The sequence below is a fragment of the Rhinoderma darwinii genome, chromosome 10 (assembly GCF_050947455.1).
Source record: "Rhinoderma darwinii isolate aRhiDar2 chromosome 10, aRhiDar2.hap1, whole genome shotgun sequence".
In the NCBI taxonomy this organism is placed as follows: Eukaryota; Metazoa; Chordata; class Amphibia; order Anura; family Rhinodermatidae; genus Rhinoderma; species Rhinoderma darwinii.
In genome coordinates this window covers 31,672,598-31,696,497 of record NC_134696.1, presented here as the reverse complement: position 1 = coordinate 31,696,497, position 23,900 = coordinate 31,672,598, and the positions used below count along the sequence as shown (strand labels likewise).

The 23,900-nt window shown below is 44.3% G+C and overlaps 1 long non-coding RNA gene across 2 annotated transcripts in view; it reads left to right on the top strand.

The window, feature by feature from the left end:
* LOC142661949 (uncharacterized) overlaps positions 1-23,900 on the top strand; it is a 257,736-nt gene that overhangs the window by 207,571 nt on the left and 26,265 nt on the right. For both annotated transcript variants that reach the window (XR_012850844.1, XR_012850843.1), the window contains one exon: positions 17,548-17,644. This is a non-coding gene — a long non-coding RNA (uncharacterized LOC142661949). The remainder of the gene's footprint in view (positions 1-17,547; positions 17,645-23,900) is intronic.

Genomic DNA, 23,900 nt, shown 5'->3' with positions numbered 1-23,900 from the left:
ATCTGCGTTGGCTTCCGTTCCGAGGTTCCGTCGGAGGTTTCCCTCGGGTGAACCCCGCAATGGAAAGTCAAACGGAAACCACAGCTTCCGTTTCAGTCACCATTGATATAGATGGTGAAGGAAACATTGCTAATGGTTTTCGTTTGTCACTGTTCCGGTAGGTTTCTGTTTTTCCGACGGAAACAATAGCATAGTTTGACTTTCCGTTGCGGGGTTCACCCGACGGAACCCCGGAATGGAAAGCCAATGCTGATGTAAAGAGGCCCTAAAATCTGCTTTTAACGGATCTGTTTTTATCTTTGCATTTTTCTTGCTTTAAACTTTTAGTCTGCTCTTGTGCAGAAAAAAACTGACCCGTTAAACGTAATGCATAACTGATACAAATGGCATATCAGTTTGTATCCGTCATCCATCGACTTCAATGTTAAAAAAAAAATAATAACAGACATTTTTGAAGGAAACCATAGCGCAGCAGACTACGGTATTTGTTCTGTCCAAAAAACGAAACCTGATAGAATGGAGCCTGAGCACAACTAATGCAAAAATAAAACCCATAGAAATCAATCGGTTTTTGGACTGAAAAGTTAACTTCCATTCTTGTGGTCCTCTGACTGATACGCTAGAAAGGAAGCCGCAACGCAGGTGTGACTGAAGCCTTATCCAATCTAAATCAATGAAGAAAAAACGGATATGTCATATCCATCATGGCTTCTGTAAAAATGCAAATCACTATGCAAGTGTAAACAGAGCTTATATACTTTAATTTTCAATTCACCATTTTAAAAATCTTATGTAGGCTCAGTTCACACCTCTGTTCTTTTCCGTCAGGCTTTAGTTGCTTTTTGACGCTCAGAATAGCATAGCATGCTTGAGTATTGTATCCGGCAAAAAGAAGAAACTGATACCTGATGGAAACATGACTGATTTATTAAAATGTTTTAGGAACTATAATTAATAGAATTATAGTCTGACCTATAATATATGACCGTAATAATATAGTCTGACCTCTGGGACCCCCACTATTGCTGAGAACGAGGGGCCCTTAGTTCCCTGTTCTCGGCTGGAGAGCAGGGCGAGCATGCACTGTTCCTCTCCATATACTTGAATGGGGTATCAAAAATAGTTGAATGCACTCATTTGGCGGTTTCCAACAGCACCATTACAGTACTGAGGGCCCCTCATTCTAGGCAATGGTGGGGTCCCAGAAGTCAATGGAGGGGTGGACGTGGTTACCTGTGGCACTCTTCATTTACATCTTCATGAGTTATGGAAAGAGCTGTTTGCACATGTTGCAGTTTCATTGAATTTCTTGCTCTGACTTTTGCAAAATCTCACGTTAAAGGTACAATGTGTGTGAACGCAGTCTTATGTAACTAGCAGCTGAATGATCTGCTAGACACAAGATTGCTATCAAACATGAGAAATGTGATGGTAAAAGAGATTGCATATCTAGTATATATGAGGGATCTCTTGCTTATTAAGGCAAAGGCTCAACGGTGTCGCCCGTAAGTCGCGGTAAAATGTGTGCAATGCAGTTTTCGTCTGTGCGTTTCTTAGGCCAGTTTCACATTCGTGTGTTCGATCTGTAATATACGGGACCGTATGTCGGCAGTATTTCCCTGACCGAACGCAGTTCAGGGAGGCGGGCTACTAGCATCGTCGTTATCAATGATTCTAATAGTCCCTGCCTCCCCAAGGGAATATTGTCCCGTACTGAAAACATGATTATAGCATAGGACACTATTCCTGTCGGGAGACAGGGACTATTAGAATCATTGATAACTATGAAAAACTGCACAGGTGAATACTGCATTGTAAACCACGTTAAAACCGCATGGCCAGAAAGTCGTGTAAATGCACCGAATCGAACAAAACATGGTTGCTGTATTTTACGCGGTTTTAATGACGCCTCAACGTCTGAATACACCTTTTATATCTCTCCTCCAGAAGATAAAAAGCAGTCCCTTTAGTGCCAACTTTAGTGGCAACTACTGCTGGCTACCCGACTAGTGAAATAGACTTTTAGACCCACGACAGTGAGTAAGAAGTAGGACCTGGATATCAGTATGACAAACATAACTATTACCCAGTGTTCGGAAACCTTAGATGTAAAGGTAGTAGCAATAGTATTCAGAGCTGGTTGCGTTTAGCCAAAACAGATAATCGCTCCGACCCATTATTTGTGAGTAATGTAGAAATGAGTCTGACCAGTGGAAATCTTTTCTGGTGCTTGTGAAATTTACCTTATTGCCCTTTTATGTTCGCAGCAGCAGTGTGTGGAGTTATAAACCCTGCTAGAACTGACCAGACACATAAGATCGGGGGCATAAGTAGAATTCACAGGGCCCCATAGCAATATCAGGGATGGCCCCCATCTTGATGACCGTAAATTAAATAAGGCAAACTGTAGCAGAACCGCCAACCTTAGAATTTAGCAGCAACGTGAATGCTCTCCCACCGCACGATTTCAAACTCCTCACTGCGGCCTTAGGATAAATAGCACCCAGTGTGATATTTCTTTTTGCGCCCTACTTCCATCATAAAAAAAATGCCCCATAAAAAAGTATAATGCCCCCACACAGTAGAAGGCCCCACTTAGTGCCCCCCACACAGTATGTCCCATCTCCACAGTATAAGGTCCCCTTTAGTGAGCCCCACACAGCATAATGCCCCTTAGTGGCCCCCACACAGTATAGTGCTCATTTTGTGACCCCCACACAGTATAATTCTTCCTTTAGTGCCCCACAGTATACTGTGTGGGGGCACTAGAGGGGGCATTATACTGTGAAGGCACTTGGGGGACATTATACTGTGTGGGGGCATTTGGGGGACATTATAATGTCCCTCAATTGCCCCAAACAGTATTTTGCCCCCATTGTCACACTGTATAATTATGCCCCCACAGTATACAGCCCCCCTTATTCCCCCACTGTGCCACATAGCAATTCTAATCTATAATAATGTAAAAATAATTATGCACGCTGCACTGTGAAACACATGTTGCATTGTCACGTGACACGTCATTTGTCAGTAAAAGTGTATTGCAAGAGCAGAGAAGGAGCGCCCGGGCTCGGCGAAGCTGACTTTCCGCCCGGGCGCTCCAGAAACACCGGCAGAAGAGGGGAACCAGCGCAGCGCCCCCTTCCACTTGCTGATGTGATGTGCCCTGGCACAGGTTGCACATCCCACAGACTGCGGTCATGCAGTGAGGAAGAACAAAGGACTCGAGACCCTCGGTCTAGTGATGGGTTGCGCCCCTAGCAATCGGACATTTATTACCTAGATAAATGTCAATTTTGGCACATATATCAGATCTTCTGCGCAAAGTAGAACACACATAGTAGGGCAAGATAGCAGAAAGCCACCATTGTGTCTTTATCCACAAAAAGAGAGAAGGTATTGGCACCAAAGTAGATGCCCTCAGCCTCTGGGCCCCATAGCAACTGCTACGGCTGTAGTTACACCCATGCATAAAATAGTTGTATGGCTGACAACTATGTTCCCTGACTCTCTCAATGAACGTGCATGTTTGACTTAGCTGAGCATGAATGTTATTTTACTAGGGATGGGGGATAAGTGGCTGTCACTCATATGGCACCGCTTATCTGCAGGGAGAATAGGTTAAATGATATTGGGACAGTTTTAGCTGACTCCAGCTTTACAAACACATACTCAAGTATACGTGACCAGCTTAAATACCTGCACAGCTTTACCCTAAATATTTGATCAGATAGAGCGAAAAATACTCAGTTTTCTGGATTACAGCAGCATGAATGGTCTGACCCCTCTGACAGCGGAGATTGCTGTCGTGTCTGATGAAAGCACTTTCCTCCTGAATGACACTTATCGTATTAACATTAAATCTGGCAATCAGTAGATAGCGGCGCCTCCTGGGTTACTGTAACATGGGAGCGGAAATTATGGCGAGGCGGCTGTGCAAGTTGTTTTATTTGGTTTATTTATTTCTTTAGGTTTTTTTTCTGTCTTTGTGGGTTTCAAAGCTTTGGCTGAAGCTGTGGGCCGCACCTCGCCGATTTCAAAGTCGGGCTCCTGCTTTGATACTGACAAGGAGCTGTGTGAGGCGGGAGACACCGCTGTGAAATTCTTCAGAGGGAAGTAGGGGAGGGAGGGAAAGCAGCCAAGAGGGACTACCAAGTGGGGAGGGAGACTACAGGGCCTTACGCTTGATGAGAGGAAAAAGACGGACAAGATAAAACTAGGACTGACTGCGAAAACAGGAGGCTCTGAATACTGAGGGTGGAAGGGGTCAGTGTTTCTAACAGACGACTCAACAAAGCAAGGGCCAAGGCTTTATGGGCTGCATAACCAATCATCTTCACAAAGCGAAAGCTACTATATATAACTGTTCATACTTGTCTTCTGGGGGGGGGGTTAAGGGAATTTACCTTGTGTCCCTCAGACACCCCTGAAAAGCTGCCTAAGACATATCCGAAGTCAATGCCGTTCCAACTCTGCACATAGCATTCCCATACTGTCTCACTTTTTGGGTGCTGCAATGCAATATTGTGAATGAGCCAAATTACCAATCCGTGCAGCAGCGATACAGTAATCAGTTCTACTGGTGTCGGATGTCGTGGTGGAAATCTGGCCTAAATGCCCACCCAGGGTAGAATGTGAAATTGCGCGCTCTCCCTCCAACATCAGACATGTTGTTAATGAAATAATACGTTATTCATAAAGGCATATACTAATACTGGTATGGTTCCTGTGTGCTCTGAAAGCTGCATATACAGAGGCGTAGCTAAAGGCTCATGGGCCCAGGTGCAAGAATTCAGCTTGGGCCCCCCTACCTCTCCCCAACACCACATCACCAGACCCCTGCACACGCCTATGCTCAGCCGCCTTGCCCAAAAGCCCCCATAGTATAATGTCCCCTAACTCCCTATACAGTATAATGCCCCCCCATACCCGCTCCCCATGCAGTATAATGCCCCCCATATGAGCTCCCCATACAGTATAATGCCCCTCCATATCAGCTCCCCATACAGTATAATGCCCCCATATCCGCTCCCCCTACAGTATAATGCGCCTCCATATCCGCTCCCCATACAGTATAATGCCCCCATATGAGCTCCCCATACAGTATAATGCCCCTCCATATCAGCACCCATACAGTATAATGCCCCCATTTCCGCTCCCCATACAGTATGCCACCCATACAGTATAATGCCCCCATATCATCCCCCCCATGCAGTATAATGCCCCTACACATTATCAGCCCCATGCCATATCCGCCCCCATGCCATATCAGCCCCCATACAGTATAATACCCCCCGCCATATCAGCCCCCCATTCAGTATAATGCCCCCTGCCATATCAGGCCCCCCTCCATACAGTATAATGCCTCCATATCTGCATAATAGAAAACTAACATAATTACTTGCCTATCCCCGTTCCCACGCCGGGGGAAGGATCCTTCGCCTCCTCCGGTGTGTGCTATGAGTGACTCGACGCAGACAGGAGTAACGACCGCTCATCCCCATCCATAGCTCCGGATGACAGGAGCAAATGAGAGCCGATCAACTATGTCTCGTGGATCGGCGTTCGCTGCACCGGTCAATTGTCAGCCGATGTAAAAAGCCCTTAAAGGGAATGTGTCGCTAGAAATGTTTTTTTTTTTTTTTTTTCAGTTAAACAATTATTATTTGAGTGATTACACATTGTTTTCATTTTTTCACAAGTCAGGAAATATTATAAATTCGATTCTAATTTATAACATTTCCATGTTCTGGCCACTAGAGGGAGCAGTTCCCAAAATTGCAGCATTGTCAATGTGGTAAAGCAACCTCATTGCTTTATGCTGCAAATTTGGGGTGGACACACTTGCTCTAGTCTCCTCACACTATCCCCCCCCCCTTATTCTGGCTAGTGCCAGGAGAAGGAGGGGTTTGAATCTTCAAACCTCCTAAACTGTGTGCCGCCATTTTCTGAGCGTCTGCACAGTGTAGGAAGATTAGATACAGTGGTAAGCAGACAGTATAACACTAACATACACGAACATAATACACACATCACATACACAAACATAACTTACCTGCTCCTGTTGCCGCCTCCGCTCCTATTCCTTGCGCCTTCGCTTCCTTGAACATATGGCCGGAAGCCACGGCCGGAAGTCATCATCTTACTGTCCGGCAGCGGCTTCCGGTCCACATGAAAATGTCGCCGGATTTCGTTCTGCGAATGTGCTTAGTTTTGGTCTGTGTGGGAGCGGCGCATGCGCCGTTCCCACACAGACGGCGCACGCTGCAGAGAATGGAACGGCTCCCGTTCGCATTCTCTATGGGGTTGTATGATGCGGTATTCCATCTCTGTATGTGTCGTTAATCGACAAATACAGAGATGAAAAAAAAATGGCAGCCCCCATAGAGAAGTAAAAGTAACAACAAAGTAAAAAGTAGAACACGAGAACACATAAAATGTATGTTATCATATTAAAAGCAATATGATAAAAAAATAAAATAAATTCATGACACCTTCCCTTTAAGGCCCTATTCACAGAGTTTTTTGCAAGTGGAAAAATCTGCCTGAAAATTCCTTCAGGAATTTTGAGGCAGATTTTGACCAGCTGGCAGAACTCTTGCTGCGTTTTTCGCTGCATTTTTTTGCCATGGCCGTTGAGCGCCACAGGCGAAAAGCGATGCGAAAACCGCTTTCTCTGCCTCCCATTGACTTCAATGGGAAGTCGGAGACGGAAAAGCCTGAAGAAAGGGCATGCCGCTTTTTCCCGTGATAATTTTTTGGGAGTTTGGCAGGCATTTTCAGAAGTTTTTTTTGGTGCGGTTTCTGTGTCAAAAACCACGCCAAAAAACTCAGTGTGAACTATTACAGCTCAGCCTGGTAGAGGTGATAGCGGCAGAAGTGATGCAACTACATGATAGCTTCTTCTATGCTTTAGGCCCCCTGCACACGACCATAAAAAAGTATGGGAGCACGGGCCGAAAATACGGGCGGCTGTCCGCGGCTGACTGTGCCCGCAATCACGGCCCGTGTTTACAGGCACATCTGTGCAGGGGCGGACATACCGCATGTGCAGCCGGTGCAGCTGCACAAGGGCCCCGCGTGGGAAGGGGGCCCGTTCCTCTGCTGGCCGACTCAGTTCTCAGCTGCGCGATGCTGAGGACTGAGACAGAGGCCCGTGGACCACTGGCGTAGCTATAGGGGCCGCAGCGGTCGCAATTGCGACCGGGCCCCGAAGCCAGGGGGGCCCACGGCCCCCCGCACCACATCAATAAAAAGTTACTATAGTAACTCGGGCCGCGGGCCCCTGTTACTATAGTAACATACTTTACTTACCTTCCTGGTTCCGGATCGCAGCGGAGGTCCTGACGTCAGGCGCTGTGCGCAGCGCATGACGTCACAGCGCTATGCCGCCGCGCACAGCATCGAGACTACAGAACTCCCGCCGCGGCCGAAGAGGAAGGTAAGATAGCCCTGACTGGCGGGGTCCGACTCCTGGGACCCGCCAATCAGCTGTTTTGAAGGGGCCGCAGCACTCGTACGAGAGCTGCTCCCCTTCATTCCTGTCACTTCATTCCGGTCACACTGTGAATCGGTTTCGGCGATTCACAGTGTGGGCGAGTAGTGAAATGAAGGGGAAGCAGCTCTCGTACGAGTGCTGCGGCCCCTTCAAAACAGCTGATTTGCGGGTCCCGGGCGACACATCAGCTATTGATGGCCTATCCTGAGGATAGGCCATCAATGTTTAGGGACTGCACAACCCCTAAGCCTACGATGTAGCAGGCTTAGGGGGCCCATGAGACAGGATCACAGATTGTGTGATGCTGTCTGCTGGGCCCTGTATCTAAGCCAATCACATGGTAGGCTTAGATACATGGCCCATGCGTGATCCTGTCTGCTGGGCCCTGTATCTAAGCCTACCACACTGTAGGTTTAGATACAGGGCCCCAGCACACAGTAATCTTATACTGTATAAGATTACTGTCTGCTGGACCCTGTATCTAAGCCTACCTTGTGGTAGGCTTAGATACAGGGTCCCACAGACAGTATCACACATGGGCCCTGTATCTAAGCCTTAGGGTATGTGCACAGACACTAATTACGTCCGTAAGTGACGGATGTATTTCGGCCGCAAGTACCGGACCGAACACACTGCAGGGAGCCGGGCTCCTAGCGTCGTACTTATGTACGACGCTAGGAGTCCCTGCCTCGCTGTGGGACAACTGTCCTGTACTGTAATCATGTTTTCAGTACCGGACAGTTGTCCGGCAGCGAGGCAGGGACTCCTAGCGTCGTACATAACTATGATGCTAGGAGCCCGGCTCCCTGCAGTGTGTTCGGTCCGGTACTTGCGGCCGAAATACGTCCGTCAATTCCGGACGTAATTAGTGTGTGTGCACATACCCTAACACATGTGTTACTAATCATTTTTTGTGTGTTTTCTTACAGGTTCGGTCGTTGGACTACGGCGGATTCCAGGACTACTTCGATGACAGCTTTTTTTTTTATTAATAAAATGGTTAATGAGGGTTGTGTTTTTTTTTTTTATTTCAATAAAATATTTTTTCTATGTCTTTGTGGTTTTTTTTAAACTATATTACTACCGCCTTAGTAATGGCCGCCGGCTGATTGACAGCATCCATTGCTAAGGCAGGGCTTAGTGTTAGCCGGTGCAGAGGCTAACACTAACCCCCTTTATTACCCCGGTACCCACCGCCACCAGGGGTGCTGGGAAGAGCCGGGTACCATCCAGTACTTGACCATCTGTAGTGATGGTCGGCCACTGGGGTGGCCGCAGGCTGGTATTATCAGGAGGGGAAAGGCCAGATACAGTGGCCCTTCCTACCCTGGTGATGCTAGGCTGCTGCTGCTTTATTGTATCTGGCTGGTTATGAAAATGGGGGGGACGCCACGTCATTTAAAAAATAATTGGAAAGAACGATGTCGGGTCCCCCCCAATTTTCATAACCAGCCAGATACAACACAGCAGCAGCAGGCAGCATTACAAGGGTGGGAAGGGCCACTGTTTTTGGCCTTCCCCAGCCTAATACTACCAGCCTGCGGCCACCCCGGTGCCTGCCCGTCACTACAGCTGGTCGGGTACTGGTTTGTACCCGGCTCTTCCCAGTACCCCTGGTGGCGGTGGGTACCGGGGTAATAATGGGGGTTAGTGTAGACTCTGCACCGGCTAACATTAAGCCTCGCCTTAGTAATGGAGGTTGTCAATCAGCCAGCGGCCATTACTAAGGCGGTGATAATAAAGTTTAAAAAGATACAAGCACATAGAAATTTTTTTTATTGAAATAAAAACACAACCCTCATTAACCATTTTATTGAGAATAAAAAAAACGCCGTCATTGAAGTCCTCGTATCCGAAGTCCAACAACCGAACCTGTAAAAAAAACACAAACACACAAAAATAATCAGTAACACATAAAGAAGCAAAATTATTATTCTTACCTTTCCTGGGTCCAGCGCTGGAGCCGCAATGTCAGCGAGCTGGGCCCTGTATCTAATCCTATCATGTGTGATACAGTCTGCTGAGCTGTGTATCTAATCCAATCATGTATGATACTGTGCTGGGCCCTATATCTAATCCGATCATGTGTGATACTGTCTGCTGAGCCACTGTATCTAATCCTATCATGTGTGATACTGTCTGCTGAGCCACTGTATCTAATCCTATAATGTGTGGTACTGTCTGCTGAGCCACTGTATCTAATCCTATCATGTGTGATACTGTCTGCTGAGCCACTGTATCTAATCCTATCATGTGTGGTACTGTCTGCTGAGCCACTGTATCTAATCCTATCATGTGTGGTACTGTCTGCTGAGCCACTGTATCTAATCCTATCATGTGTGATACTGTCTGCTGGGCCACTGTATCTAATCCTATCATGTGTGATACTGTCTGCTGAGCTGTGTATCTAATCCTATCATGTGTGATACTGCCTTCTGAGCCACTGTATCTAATCCTATCATGTGTGATACTGTCTGCTGAGCCACTGTGTCTAATCCTATCCATAGTTTATAGGGTCGTAGTGCTATAGATATGCTATGCTGTCTCCTATACACACACTTTTTTTTGGGGCGGACACATATGTATTGGGGCTATTTCCCGGACATTTTAAGCCCTGAGGGTATGTTCACACGGCAGCGTCTGTTACGGCTGAAATTACTGTGCTGTTTTCAGGAGAAAACAGCACCGTAATTTCAGCCGTAATGGCATGTGCAGGCGTCTTTTGCTGCGTCCACTACGGAAGTAATTGAAGCTGGTTTTCCATGGAGTCCATGGAAAACGGCTCCATTTACATCTGAAGAAGTGACAGGCAGTTTTTTACGCGCCGCCTTTCGACAGCGGCGCGTAAAAAAAAATGACCATCGGCACAGAACATCGTAAGACCCATTCAAATGAATGGGCAGATGTTTTCCGACGCTTTTGAGCCGCATTTTCGGATGTAATTCAATGCTAAAACGCCCAAATTACGTCCGTAAATAGTGTGTGTGTGAACCCAGCCTTAGTGACGCCCCGGCTGCTAGTGCTGCATTGTTGGGTCACTTAGGAGACCCAGCGATGCAGCTGAAAGCGGACCGTCGGCCATGAGAAGTTTGCGGGGTGGGGGGGGGGGGGGGCCCTGGCACATTATCTGCACAGGGGCCTTTTGCAGTCTGTGTCCGCCACTGCATCTGTGAGCATGGGGCCTCACCATGCACAAGACTACATCACATAGGAACGTCTTGAGACACCGTTTGGAAATTTCAATGCATTTGAAACTTGGCAGCAGCCACATGCACATTTTGTCATCATGTGCAATTGCAGCAATAGCTGCACCCCATAGAAAGCATTAAAAAATGCCCGGGAAATAAAGGGTCAATTCAGACGATGAGGTGCTGTTAAAAACCTCTTTAGAAAACTGCATCTAAAAACGCATAATTGCTGTAAAACGAATGTAGTTTTCAGATGCAGTTTTAACTGCACCTCCATCGCAACGCCTGAATGGACCCTAAATCACGCAACGGTCCCCTTGTGCAAATTAACTTTCTTGACAGGACACAAGTATCTGGTCAGCTGTAGGCTTTATTGAATATTTGTGACCCATTCATCACCTGTACTCCGCTTCTGTACCAACTTAGTTGCTCGGCTGTATCCAGCAATATCTACTGAAATATACATACATACATACATACATACATACATACATACATACATACATACATACATACATACATACATTTACATTTTACATGCAATAAATCATAAAAAATATAGACAGGGCATTGCAAATCTGTCCTGCTAGTCCGCAGCACGCAGATTTATCAACAAGGAACTTTATATGTAAGGAGGGATAGGAAACCTTAAAAGATGAAAAGAGACTTCAAATTATGGAGTGAGATGGGATTAGTTTGTTGTTTAGGTGACGGCTGGAGGTCAATGTGAGGGGGCAGGAGGTGCTGCGGGGCAGGGGTAAGAGCAGTGTATATATGTGTGTGATCTGGGGCTGAAGCATGGCCTCATTGAGAAGTATAGCCTCTGAGAATGCCGTGTGCCGCCTGCGCTAATGACAGGGCTTGCCTGGTAATTAAAGGAAAATCACTGAGGACCTTTTCTTCCCAGACAGCGGCAGCATCCTGTGATTAATCCCCGGCACGGCACCTCGCTCTAATGAGGCCTACCACAGGGGACAAGCGGGGGAGGTGTGCACCACCACCAGACGCTTCTTATTAACGCATAAATAAGACCCCATGTCCTCTTCCAATACATTTTCATGGGACAATGACACAGATGAAGCACAGCATCACATCACACCCCCCTGCGACACAATGTTCCCGTGCGCCTTTCCGTGCAGGGAGGAGGACACATAAATGCTGAAAAAGAGAAATGGTTAATTAATCCCTTCACTGTCAGATGGGAAGACGAGCTCAGCAGAGCGCTTCTGCTGATCCTCCGCTCCCCATTACAATTAACGCACTCCTGATCCCGCTCCCAAAGCAAGCATACACCAGTAATTACAGCATTCATTTCACATGAAAGGATGGAAAAGATGGAAGGTTTGTGTAACCCTAGATTATGGGCGTAGTAGCCATATTGATCTTTCTGGGCCAGAGATCCATTGCAAACTACAGTAGCTTTTAGGGGATCAATAGGTGACTCCCTTTTCGCATGTGGTTAGTAAATCAGAAGATGAAGCAAAGCTAAGAAATTCACAAATCTTTTCTTTAGATTGCAGGAAAAAAATGTAGATCTCTGATTAGAACTTTATTTGCTAACAGACAATATTTAGGGTTTGGGCCTTCATTGATTTTTAGTCACGGAGATAATTTAATAAAGTTTATTGCCTGGTCGTCCCCTGGACCTGTTCTGCACAAGTATATCTATAGACCACTGTTCCCCAAATTGTGGTTCTCCAGCTGTTTCAAAGTTACTACTCACAGCATTACAGCTTACTAATATACATTTGGTAGGTTAGCAAGAAGTAGTGGATGCATGGAAATATAACTACAGGATCAGACTACACAGGGTATGTTTGTAGTCTGTTACCATGGAAACACATCGGTCTCAATAGGAGATGTAGATAAAAAATTATAGACTTTTCATTTAGACTATTTTGTAAAGTTGCTTACATTTTCACTTCAGATGCATCTAAACAATAAAACCTTTACTCTAATCTGAACCTGTGGTCTTGCTTCCACTGAATAGACCAGCAGCCCATTTGGTCCGTTAGAAATAAACAAATTTAGTATTTAACTGTTTATAGATGAGCGGTACATTGTGATAAACTGCAGTCATCCATTATGGAGATTGTATGATGCCTTGGGCTGCATTCGGTTGGATGTATTAAAGCTCCATACACGTCAATAACGGGATTGTATCCGGTCATGGAAAAAAGAAGGGGATCCTTTCCCAAACAAGACCTTTGCTTGTTCTGATGGAATCTGAATCCCTTCTTGGCACGAAATATACGACTCCTACACAGAGGTGTAAAAAAAACCTTACTCTGCATCTACAAAATGAATGTATTCTATGTTGTAGATACTGGTGAAGATTTACTAAGCTGTCGAAGATTTAGATAGCATAAACTTAGACCAGGCAGTCTTAAATTGCGCCAAATTTATCACAGTGGCGCATGCTGTAAAACAAATTTGACACATTTTGCTATGGCATGTTCACATCTGCATTGGAGGCTCCATTAGGGACCTCCGTCACAGATCCAGTCTAAAAATGCCGGAAACAATAGCGCACGGACACCATGCCTGAAACCCGACGAAAACCCGTTAGTCATTGGGATCCGTCGGGCGCCGGTGATGTCTGTCATACGACTTATTCGGTGGTTCCAGCATTTTCCATTAGGAGCAGAACAATGGAAACAGGCCATTCGTTTCCATCTGGCATGTCACTTTAAGTCACACCCCTTCCTCACTAAGCCACACCCCTTATAAAAAGTGTCTAATAATGCATAAACATCTGTTCTTAAAGAGGCTCTGTCACCAGATTTTGCAGCCCCTATCTGCTATTGCAGCAGATAGGCGCTGCAATGTAGATTACAGTAACGTTTTTATTTTGAAAAAACGAGCATTTTTGGCCAAGTTATGACCATTTTTGTAGTTATGCAAATGAGGCTTGCAAAAGTCCAAGTGGGTGTGTTTAAAAGTAAAAGTCCAAGTGGGCGTGTATTAGGTGCGTACATCGGGGCGTTTTTAATACTTTTACTAGCTGGGCGCTCTGATGAGAAGTATCATCCACTTCTCTTCAGAACGCCCAGCTTCTGGCAGTGCAGACACAGCGTGTTCTCGAGAGATCATGCTGTGACGTCACTCACAGGTCCTGCATCGTGTCAGACGAGCGAGGACACCGGCACCAGAGGCTTCAGTTGATTCTGCAGCAGCATCGCCGTTAGCAGGTAAGTCGATGTAGCTACTTACCTGCAAACGCCGATGCTGCTGCAGAATCATCTGTAGCCTCTGGTGCCGATGTGTCCTCGCTCGTCTGACACGATGCAGGACCTGTGAGTGACGTCACAGCGTGATCTCTCGAGAACACGCTCTGTGTCTGCACTGCCAGAAGCTGGGCGTTCTGAAGAGAAGTGGATGATACTTCTCATCAGAACGCCCAGCTAGTAAAAGTATTAAAAACATCCCGATGTACGCACATAATACACGCCCACTTGGACTTTTACTTTTAAACACACCCACTTGGACTTTTGCAAGCCTCATTTGCATAACTACAAAAATGGTCATAACTTGGCCAAAAATGCTCGTTTTTTAAAAATAAAAACGTTACTGTAATCTACATTGCAGCGCCGATCTGCTGCAATAGCAGATAGGGGTTGCAAAATCTGGTGACAGAGCCTCTTTAAATTAGTTTAAAATTTAATGTGACAAAGTTTGGCGCATTTTTCGACACATTCTAGACGTAGACATAGTAATAAATCTGCCCCACTATTGTATGGCTCGAGCACACAGAACTTTCTGCGGTTCACAGTACTCGGCTTGTCCCGTTGCTCTTTCTATGGTGCAGAACATCCTGGTGGATTATTTGGCTTGAGGTTAATCTGCTCATAGTTGTGCTGAGCAAGGAAGGCATAGAGCGGCATTATCAGAAGACCATCCAGGATGATGAGAGGAAGCAGCGTGGAAGGTGGTGGCTGAGATTTCAACTTCTGACCCTGAACTCTGAATGAGAAAAATAAAGTTGTAAATCTTCTGCCGGCGCTCACAGGTGCATTTAATTTGTAATGAGCAGCCATATTAATGACAAACAGAGGCTGCGGTCAGCGAAGAACCGGGAGAGGATAAAACAAGAGGTGTCACTGGGCCCCCGGGGTGCTGCAGGCGTCTTCCACACACGTCAGGGAGGGGGGCAACAATGACATCACTGCACGGAATGGAGAAAAAATGGACAGAAAAAACCAGTCGCGTCGATACATGCAATGTCTCAATCTTTAAACCTATTGCTGCCACAATAGGCTTCTCTTTGGTCAACTAGATTACTTGTAATTATTTATTTTGGTTAGTTATATAGCGCCAACATATTACGGAGCGCTGTACAGAGGTCCTCTTTTACTCTCCCCATTGGGGCTCACAATCTAAATTCCCTATTGGTATGTTTTTGGGGTAATGATTTTTTTTGTAACGCCTGATGCACATACTGTATATCATTTATAAATGGTGTCCTTTGCACAAAACATTATTATATTTAATCGTACATATACAAAATTAAATATAAGCTAAAGCTAGCCATACATTATGGATTTCAGAACGATTTGACGTTCATGGCTGGTCTGTGAAGGTTGTTCTTCTGGACGACTATCCACAGGTTAAAATGACAAATGGCTGATCGATCTTTGCTTTATTCTGTGGCCTGGTCTGGGCTTCTATTGATGAGATGTAGATCTGACTTTACAAGCCTGCACCCGAAAACGTCCGAAAAATCCGACCCTGAAAATCAAGTCTTCCACAGATATGTCTTAGGTCGGTGTCCGTCACGCTCGTTCGGTCTAAATTGTCCTTTTCAACCAAATAAAATCTCTAGTGTTCATTCCCTATCTTCTAACTAATCTAATAGGCTCTATGATGCTGATAACTACAGTGTAATTTTTTTTTTTTTAAAAACAACTTTTATTATTTGTAACGTTATGAGCATTTTTCTAAATATACTAATGTGGCTCTTATACACAAATAGGAGGTGACGCTTTCTTTTCACTCTGGAGGGTGTAATGTTTTCTGTGTGACGCTGTCCAATCAGCATACAGCTTCTCCCCGTCCCTGCCCAGTAACACAGCGTGATCATATAGTATACAGCTTCCATTCCCGACTGTGTTTTAAACTGGTGATATCTCCGGTTGTGTCACAGCTAGAACTGCGATCTTGGTGCCATGTGATAGATTAGAATCTCCTTTTATATGCCACCAGAACCGCTATTCTAGGTGTCCACAGCTGGAGATATGGCTGTTTGAAGGGATCCACCCACCCCTTCCCTCCAGCCTCAGTCTGTCACACTGTGTGAAGCAGCTTCATGCTGATAGGATGGCCTCAGAGGCTGTGAGGAGGCTCCACCTCAGGAGAATCGCTGCTGTTTACGCCCACTTGGCTACTATAGCCTAATTTACATATTTAGAAAAAAGCTCATAACTTTTAAAATACGCTTTTTGGGGCACAACTTTCACCAGTATTATCAGTGTGACGTTGCCTATTAGATTAGCTAGGAGATGGGGCTTTACCAAACTAGTGACAGATCCTCTTTTAAAAAAAAGCCTACAATTTGATAAAGGTCATTTGTGCGCATTTTGTGGCTGCCCATTAAAATTGCAGAACACGTTCTAAAATATAGCATGTTTCAAGTGCCGTTCCTTCCAACGTACGTGACATTACATAAGAGTATATGAAAAAAATATATTTCCTTGTATAGTTGCTTGACCCTTGCAGAGTAGCAGGATGGGACTATGTATAGCCTATTTAAAACTACCAACTTTCATAACACGTGGGTGAAAAAGACAATGATGGGACCCATGTATAAAAATCATTGGTGGAGGGAAATGTTGGCATTTACTCTCTAAATGATCATAACTTTTCAACAAACTTTGCATAAACCAATAGTACAAGTGAATATAAGAAACTTTGTAATATATCTTGTTAGACAAAAATACCTTTTTCTCCACTTATGAGGCTCCTTTCTGCTCTGGGCAAAACTGATCGTGTTCTGCTTAGTGCAGGGCCTGGGGGTCGTGACACAGATCAAAAAAGTGAGAATGATTGTGTCATGCACCGCCCCCTCAGGCCCTGCACTACGGATGAGTGTATGTTCACACGCAGAGTCAAAAACTTCTCAAAATACGGAGCTGTTTTCAAGAGAATTTTCAGACGTTTTTTGTGCCACTCGCGTTTTTCACAGTTTTTTACGGCCGTTTTTGGAGGTTTTTTTTCCCCAATAGAGTCTATGGAAAACGGCTCCAAAAACGTCCCGATTTTTCGGGCGTTTACAGCCCGAAAAACGGACGAAAATAGGCCGTGTGAACATACCCTTACACTAAATCCGTTTTGCCCCGAGTTTTCCTTCCAAAAGCTTTTGACGTGTTGGTTGTTGTTGTATGGCCTCTTCATAAATACGGTAATTTTGCAGTATCCTCATGCGTCAGACTGTATAAGATTCTATAGCTGTCATGAGGTCTCATTATATATTGCGACATCATCATCTAAATGTCACATGACTAGACTTAGTGGAGTTGGTGTTCTAAGACTGTATGGGGGGGGGGGTTTCCCTGAATTATGCTATTTTTGATGCTAAATATATTACCCCCACAGTGAGCTGTAATACACAGGTGGATTAGGCTGTACAGGTCGCCCAAGGATAAACAAAGCTATAAGGAGATGACATTATAGGTGGAGATGACGTTCAGTTGGGGCTCCTAGATCTGATTAATACTGACGTGTCGTTCATAGACAGCGGAGGATCCATTGTTGTGGGTTGACCTGATATTCATGAGATTTTAATGAATCTGGCCACAGAGCCCAATAACGTTCAGGTAGGATCTTGGTGATATCGCTGACTCCTACAACGCTTATCTTTTATAGGTAGAATAAACACAACCTGCAGATCCACATTATGACGAGAGTTGAAAATACACGAGAACGTGAATCCTGAATACCACATCGCTGAAATAGAAGACATGTAAGTAGTACTGTGAGACTATGGGGGTCTCTTATTGGTATATTAGATGTATTATGTATTTTTGCCATTCTTCCCAACATTTCACATGCTTTTTTTTTCTATTCACTCACAACAAGCAAAGATTTTGAAAGTGGTGAGGAATCAAAACAGTCTTGTTTACATTCAATGGTTAAAAGCTTTTTTTGGCCTATTTCTGCTCACATAGCTGAGAGTTTGGAACAATGTATTGGTGCAGGAAATTTCTCTACTGCCACCTCCTGGAGCAATATAGTAAATGTATTCATCCAAATCTATTGATCAATTCCAAAACGAGGACATTTCATTTGTGAAAAATGGTAGAGGGATTCGAGGTCACAGTAGGAAGTGCCTATACAGTCACGTTACTGCTGATAATGTCATTGGTCTCAATGTAACGGGTTTGGTTTATGTTGTTTCAAAAGTTATCACTTTAAGGCCGGCACAATGGCTGCTTCCTCTGGTTACAGGTGAACTTGAAACTATTTTGTATCTGGAACATAAGTGATGAACCTTTTCAGAGAATGTATTATAAAAGGAAGGTATCAATAATCTGTGTTTTACTGACCCAATATTTATCAGATTACAAGCCAGAAATGTAGATGGACAAGTTTTCACTTTGAGGCACAGGCCGCATAAATGATGTTTAATGCCACAAGAAAGACGAAAGACAGGGATATATATCGATGCATCATGGATGACCCCAAGATTGACTTGAGTGAAGCGTTTAACCCCAGCTAACAAAAATACAAAGGTGGAAGTATAATCCCCTGACTGCATGTGCAAGTTGTTGTATACTCGGTTGGATGGTGTTTTACTGCCCTCTAGAGTCTGCACTGATTAACTACAGGGGATTGCCTAGTTTAGACTTCACTTTTCTTTTCCTGTCATAATAGAGCACTGTCCGGAGCTGATAATGGGCACAATTGATGGCCCTCCCCCACTAGAAGCCAAAGTTGACAGCTCAGCCAAACCCTTTTCAAATGGAAGCCCCCAAATAACAAGCTGAATGGGGGGGAGACATACTGCTGGGTCCCTCCATGATGAGATTCTATCTGGGTTAAACAGTAATGTCCTCCCATTTACCTTAGGATCTTCTTTTAAAAGGGGTTTTAAACATTTACTTTTTCTGTCCAGACCAGTCAACCTCTTAGGCCTCACACTTTCGTGCAGGTGCGTAGACAAAGGCTCCTGGGCCCGGGGCAAAAGTTCAGCTTGGACCCCCACCCACTTCTCTTAACGGCCGATGGCCGCGGTCCACCTATAACTAATCTATCAATGTGTGTGTGTATATATATTATGTATGTATAATAAATAAACAAAAATATATAATATAGTAGTCCTCAATGAATTAGAATATCATCAAAAAGTTAATTTATTTCAATTCAAAAAGTGAAACTCCTATATTATATAGATTCAGTACACACAGAGTGATCTATTTCCAGCATTTTTTCTTTTAATGTTGATTATGGTAACCGCTAATGAAAACCCAATATTTAGTCTCTGAGAAATTTTGAATATTGGCTATAAGTTGAAGATTGTAGACTCATGGTGTCACACTCTAATCAGCTAATCAACACAAAACACCTGCAAAGGTTTCCTAAGCCTCTAAAAGGACGGGTCTGTTTCTCAGTGTCCATAGTCGTGTTTTCAGATGAAAGTAAATTTTGCATTTCATTTGGAAATCTCGGTCCCAGAGTCTGGAGGAAGAGCGGAGAGGCGTCAATCCAAGTTGCTTGCGGTCCAGTGTGAAGTTTCCAGTCAGTGATGGTTTGGGGGCCACGTCATCTGCTGGTGCTGGTCCACTGTGTTATATCAAGTCCAGAGTCAGCGCAGCGTCTACCAGGACATTTCCGAGCACTTCATGCTTCCCTCTGCTGAGAAGCTTTATGGAGATGCTGATTACATTTTCCAGCAGGACTTGGCACCTGCCCGCACTGCCAAAAGTACCAATACCTGGTGTAATAACCACAGTATCACTGCGCTTGATTGGCCAGCAAACTCGCCTGACCTAAACCCCATAGAGAATCTATAGGGTATTTATTTCAGTTACTTATATAGCACCAACATATTACACAGGTCCTCTTTTACTGTCCCCATTGGGGCTCACAATCTAAATTCCCGAACACACAAACTCCATGCAGCTGTTGTCCTTGGTTGGATTTGAACCCAGGACCCCAGCGCTGCAAGGCAATAATGCTAACCAACGAGCCACCGTGCTGCCCCTATTGTCAAGAGGAAGATGAGACAGCAGACCCAACAATGCAGACGAGCTGAAGGCCGATATCAAAGCAACCTGGGCTTCCATAACACCTCAGCAGTGCCACAGTCTGATCGCCCCCATGCCACTCTGCATTGATGCAGTAATTCATGCAAAAGGAGCCCGACCAAGTATTGAGGGCATATACTGTACAGACTTTTCAGTAAAATTTTGGTATTCAAAATCATATACACATATCTATCTATCTATCTATCTATCTATCTCTCTATCTATCATATTCTATATCATATACTATCTATCTATCTATCTATCTCTCTATCTATCTATCTCTCTCTCTATCTATGATGAAGAGAAAAGACTGGTGGCCTAACATCGAGATCTACTTGTCGATAGTGATCTGCTCTTTGGACACCATTGGATTACAGTCTAGTACTTTCAGCCCAGCACTCTTTGGGTTACAAGTCTTATTACTTGAATACAGCTAAAGAATATTCTACACAATGTTAATGTTTTTTCTTTTTAAACACCATTCGATGATTCATCAGTCGTTGCACAGGCTGCAGGTACAGAACGTTCTTCGTTACAACAGAATCGACGACCGTGTCCTGAACATTGCAAAAATGTAAAATCATTGGGGCAGATTTACTAAATTGTATAAGATTCAGACGGAATAAACTCAGACCAGGCAGTCTGAAGATGCGTCAAATTGATCGCAGTGGCGCACGCTGTGTCCTATAAATTTGGTGCATCTTGCTAGACACTTTCCTCCCCCTTATATCAACTTTTGGTTGGTTTAGTTTTCGTTTAGCACATTTAAAGCCACACCCCTTTTCTGGACACTTTAAAAGTGTCTAGTGAGGCACAAACATCCGTTCTTAAATTAGCCTGAAATTAAACGTGCCAAATATTTTGCCACATTCTTGACTCAGACACTAGTAAATTTTCCCTAATGACTGCAGAAAAAAATGACAAAACTCAAACACCCTGCTAATAGATTTCCAGGACATTAAGTAAGGCCTTGTTCACATGAGCATTAGAGGCTCCGTTATAGGGACCTCCGTCGCAGATCCGGCCGAGAATACCGGAGACTATTGCATGCTGCACTATTGTCACTGGTAAAATCACGGACACCTCGACGGAACCCATTAAAGACAATATGTACCGTCGGCTGGCGTCAGTTGTTCAATGGAACCGCTTCTTCCATTATTCCCTTATTCAGCTCCCCTGACGGAGCAGAACAACAGAACACACAGACGCAGGCGTGATCATAGCCTATACTCCTACTAGTTATTGAGCCCCACATCACAAAATCACTAAACTGGAGCCCCAGGCTGTCAGGAAGGTTCACCAAAGACTGATTCCTATGGCTTCATTCAGATGTCCATATAAGAGGGGTATTCGTAAGGTCACATTTGTGGCTCAGTGTGTGCTAAACCTAAAATAATTATTCTTTCTAAATACATTCTACCTCCCCTTGCTTGTATTCAATAGCTGGATCTCCATGTACATGTGCAGTTTCCCTGTCTTCAGCGCATGGAGAACATCTATATTGCTCTCCCCTGCACTGTCAAAGCGCCAAAGAAACGCCCCCAGAACCACCAAACGCTTCTGGGAACTGTTGTTCCTAGTTCGAATCGACGGTCACTTAGTTTGAGTACCCAGGCGGCCCATTTTGCTGTTTGAAGGGACACAAGGGGTTAAAATACTTAGGCCTCAAGCACACATCAGTGGCCATTTTATACGGCCGCAAATCACGAATCGGCAAAACACGGCTTCCGTGTGTGGTCCTTAGTTTTAACGGACCAATAAATAGAATGGCCGAGACTGATCCGCAAAACCGGACGGGAATAGGACCTGTTCCATTTTTTCCACGTGTGGCCATTCTGCAAAAAAATATAAGTATGCATGGCCACATAGCAATGAATGGGTCAGTGTTCTATCCGTTAAAAAATTCGGATAGCACACTGAAGTGTTCTTGAGGCCTTGACTGGTGGCTCTGAGTAAGTATATTTCTGCTGGGGCAGTTTCTATTCATAAGTTGACTCTGTAAAAACATCTGATTGTAGGACGACCCCTTTAAAGCTTCTTATTGAAGCTTTACAATATTAAATGGCATAAACCGGATCGGATCCTGTCATTGGACAGAAGGAAAACTTAAAACAAGTATACTATATCCCATACTATATTTTTAATGAGAGAAAAAAATCTTGTATAAAACAAATATCACTGTAAATAAGATAGTGGTCAAAATGTTTAGTTGGTCATCCGATCACCTGCGCATCTACCGGAGAGTCCTTGTATTATCTTCATGTTGGTGTCTTGGCTATCAGCCGATTTGCTGGTATTTGCTGCCACACAGTGGTTACATCTCTTATTGCATATGAAATCTATATTTTATGCAAAATGGGTTCACATTTTATAACCAAATTAACTTTTTTTCTTTGCTCCAATGAGTTTACAATAATACAATTTGCAACTTTGTAAGTACAAAATAAAAAAACATATATACATTATATACACCTCTTATGCAGTACTTTGTGCCCCAGCTGCTGCTTCTTTATAGTTACAATATGTGCGGTCTGATTCTACAGTCACTTCTCCCCCGCTTCTAGTTACCCCACCCCTGGGCACTGTAGAAGCATCTGTGCTCAGAGCAGGTCAGGTTTTTGTTTTTTACACAGATTGCATGTTATATATCACAGATTGCATGTTATATATCATATGTTATATATAAGGAAACATCTGAGCTGCATTTTATCTCTGAAATCTCAACATGCACAGTTGTGTCAATGTGTGAAATGGATGGAGGAAGATTTTACAGGCTACAACATTGAGAGAAGGAGAATAGAGCATGGAATGCCCACTGAGCTCTGAACTTGCAGACCCACAAGCAGGCGTGGAGGGGAAATCGTCAATATAGTTATCAGCCAACAGCATAGTGTAACTGGAACCTCTCCGGGTACAAATGCATAGCTGTAACATTTTTCCACAGCTGAGGTGCACATAGCTCTAAAGGAAGACATAAAAAGGTTTCCTTTTTGAATTCTAATAGTCCATTAGACTACTTTGTGTCTTTTTTTCTTTTCATTTATTATCAGGGAGCAGTCACTGTGATAATAGGGGAGCAGGTGACAACGCCACACACTAGTAAGTGATTGACAACATTACTAGGTGGCTACACTGTTCAATTAAATTGGCAATAATTGGTTCTGGGATATGACCAGTATGTGCTTGGCAAGGTAAGGGTTAAGCTGGGTTCAAAGCCCAGAATGTTGAAAGTTCTGGCCCGGTAAATTTAGACAATTGTGGCTGACTACCAAGTCTCTTTGAGTAGCTTACAGAAAAATAAAAAATACATCTGAACAGTGGGTACTTGGAGCTCCTTTAGTGGGTACTTCAAGTTGCCCTTTTTGGGCCGAAACCCATTCTTAAATAGCGTTACCTGCCTAAGCTAAATATGTTACCAATTAACCCTTAACCTCATTTAGCTGATACTCCTGCCTGTTTGTGTGTCTCATATGTACGCTATATGTGGACAAAAGTATTGGGACACCTACACGTTACACCTACAGGAGCTTTTATGACTTCCTATTCTAAATCTATAGACATTAATATGGAGTTGGTCCTCCCTTTGCAGCTAAAACAGGTTCCAATCTTCTGGGAAGACTTTCTACAAGATTTTGGAGCGTCCGTGGAAATTTTTGCCCAATCACACAGAAGAGCAATTGTGAGGTCAGACACTGATGTTGGAGGAGGGGTCCAGGCTCACAATCTCAGTTATAGTTCACTACAAAGGTGTTGGATGAGGTTGAGGTCAGGACTCTGTGCGGCCAGTCAAGTTCTTCCACACCAAATTCATCCAGCCATGTCTTTATGGATTGTGCTTTGTGTACTGGGGCACAGTCATGCTGGAACAGAAAAGGGCCGAACCCCAAACTGTTCCCACAAAGTTGGAAGCTACAATTGACCAAAATGTCTTCGTATGGTGAAGCATTAAGATTTCCTTTCACTGCAACAAAT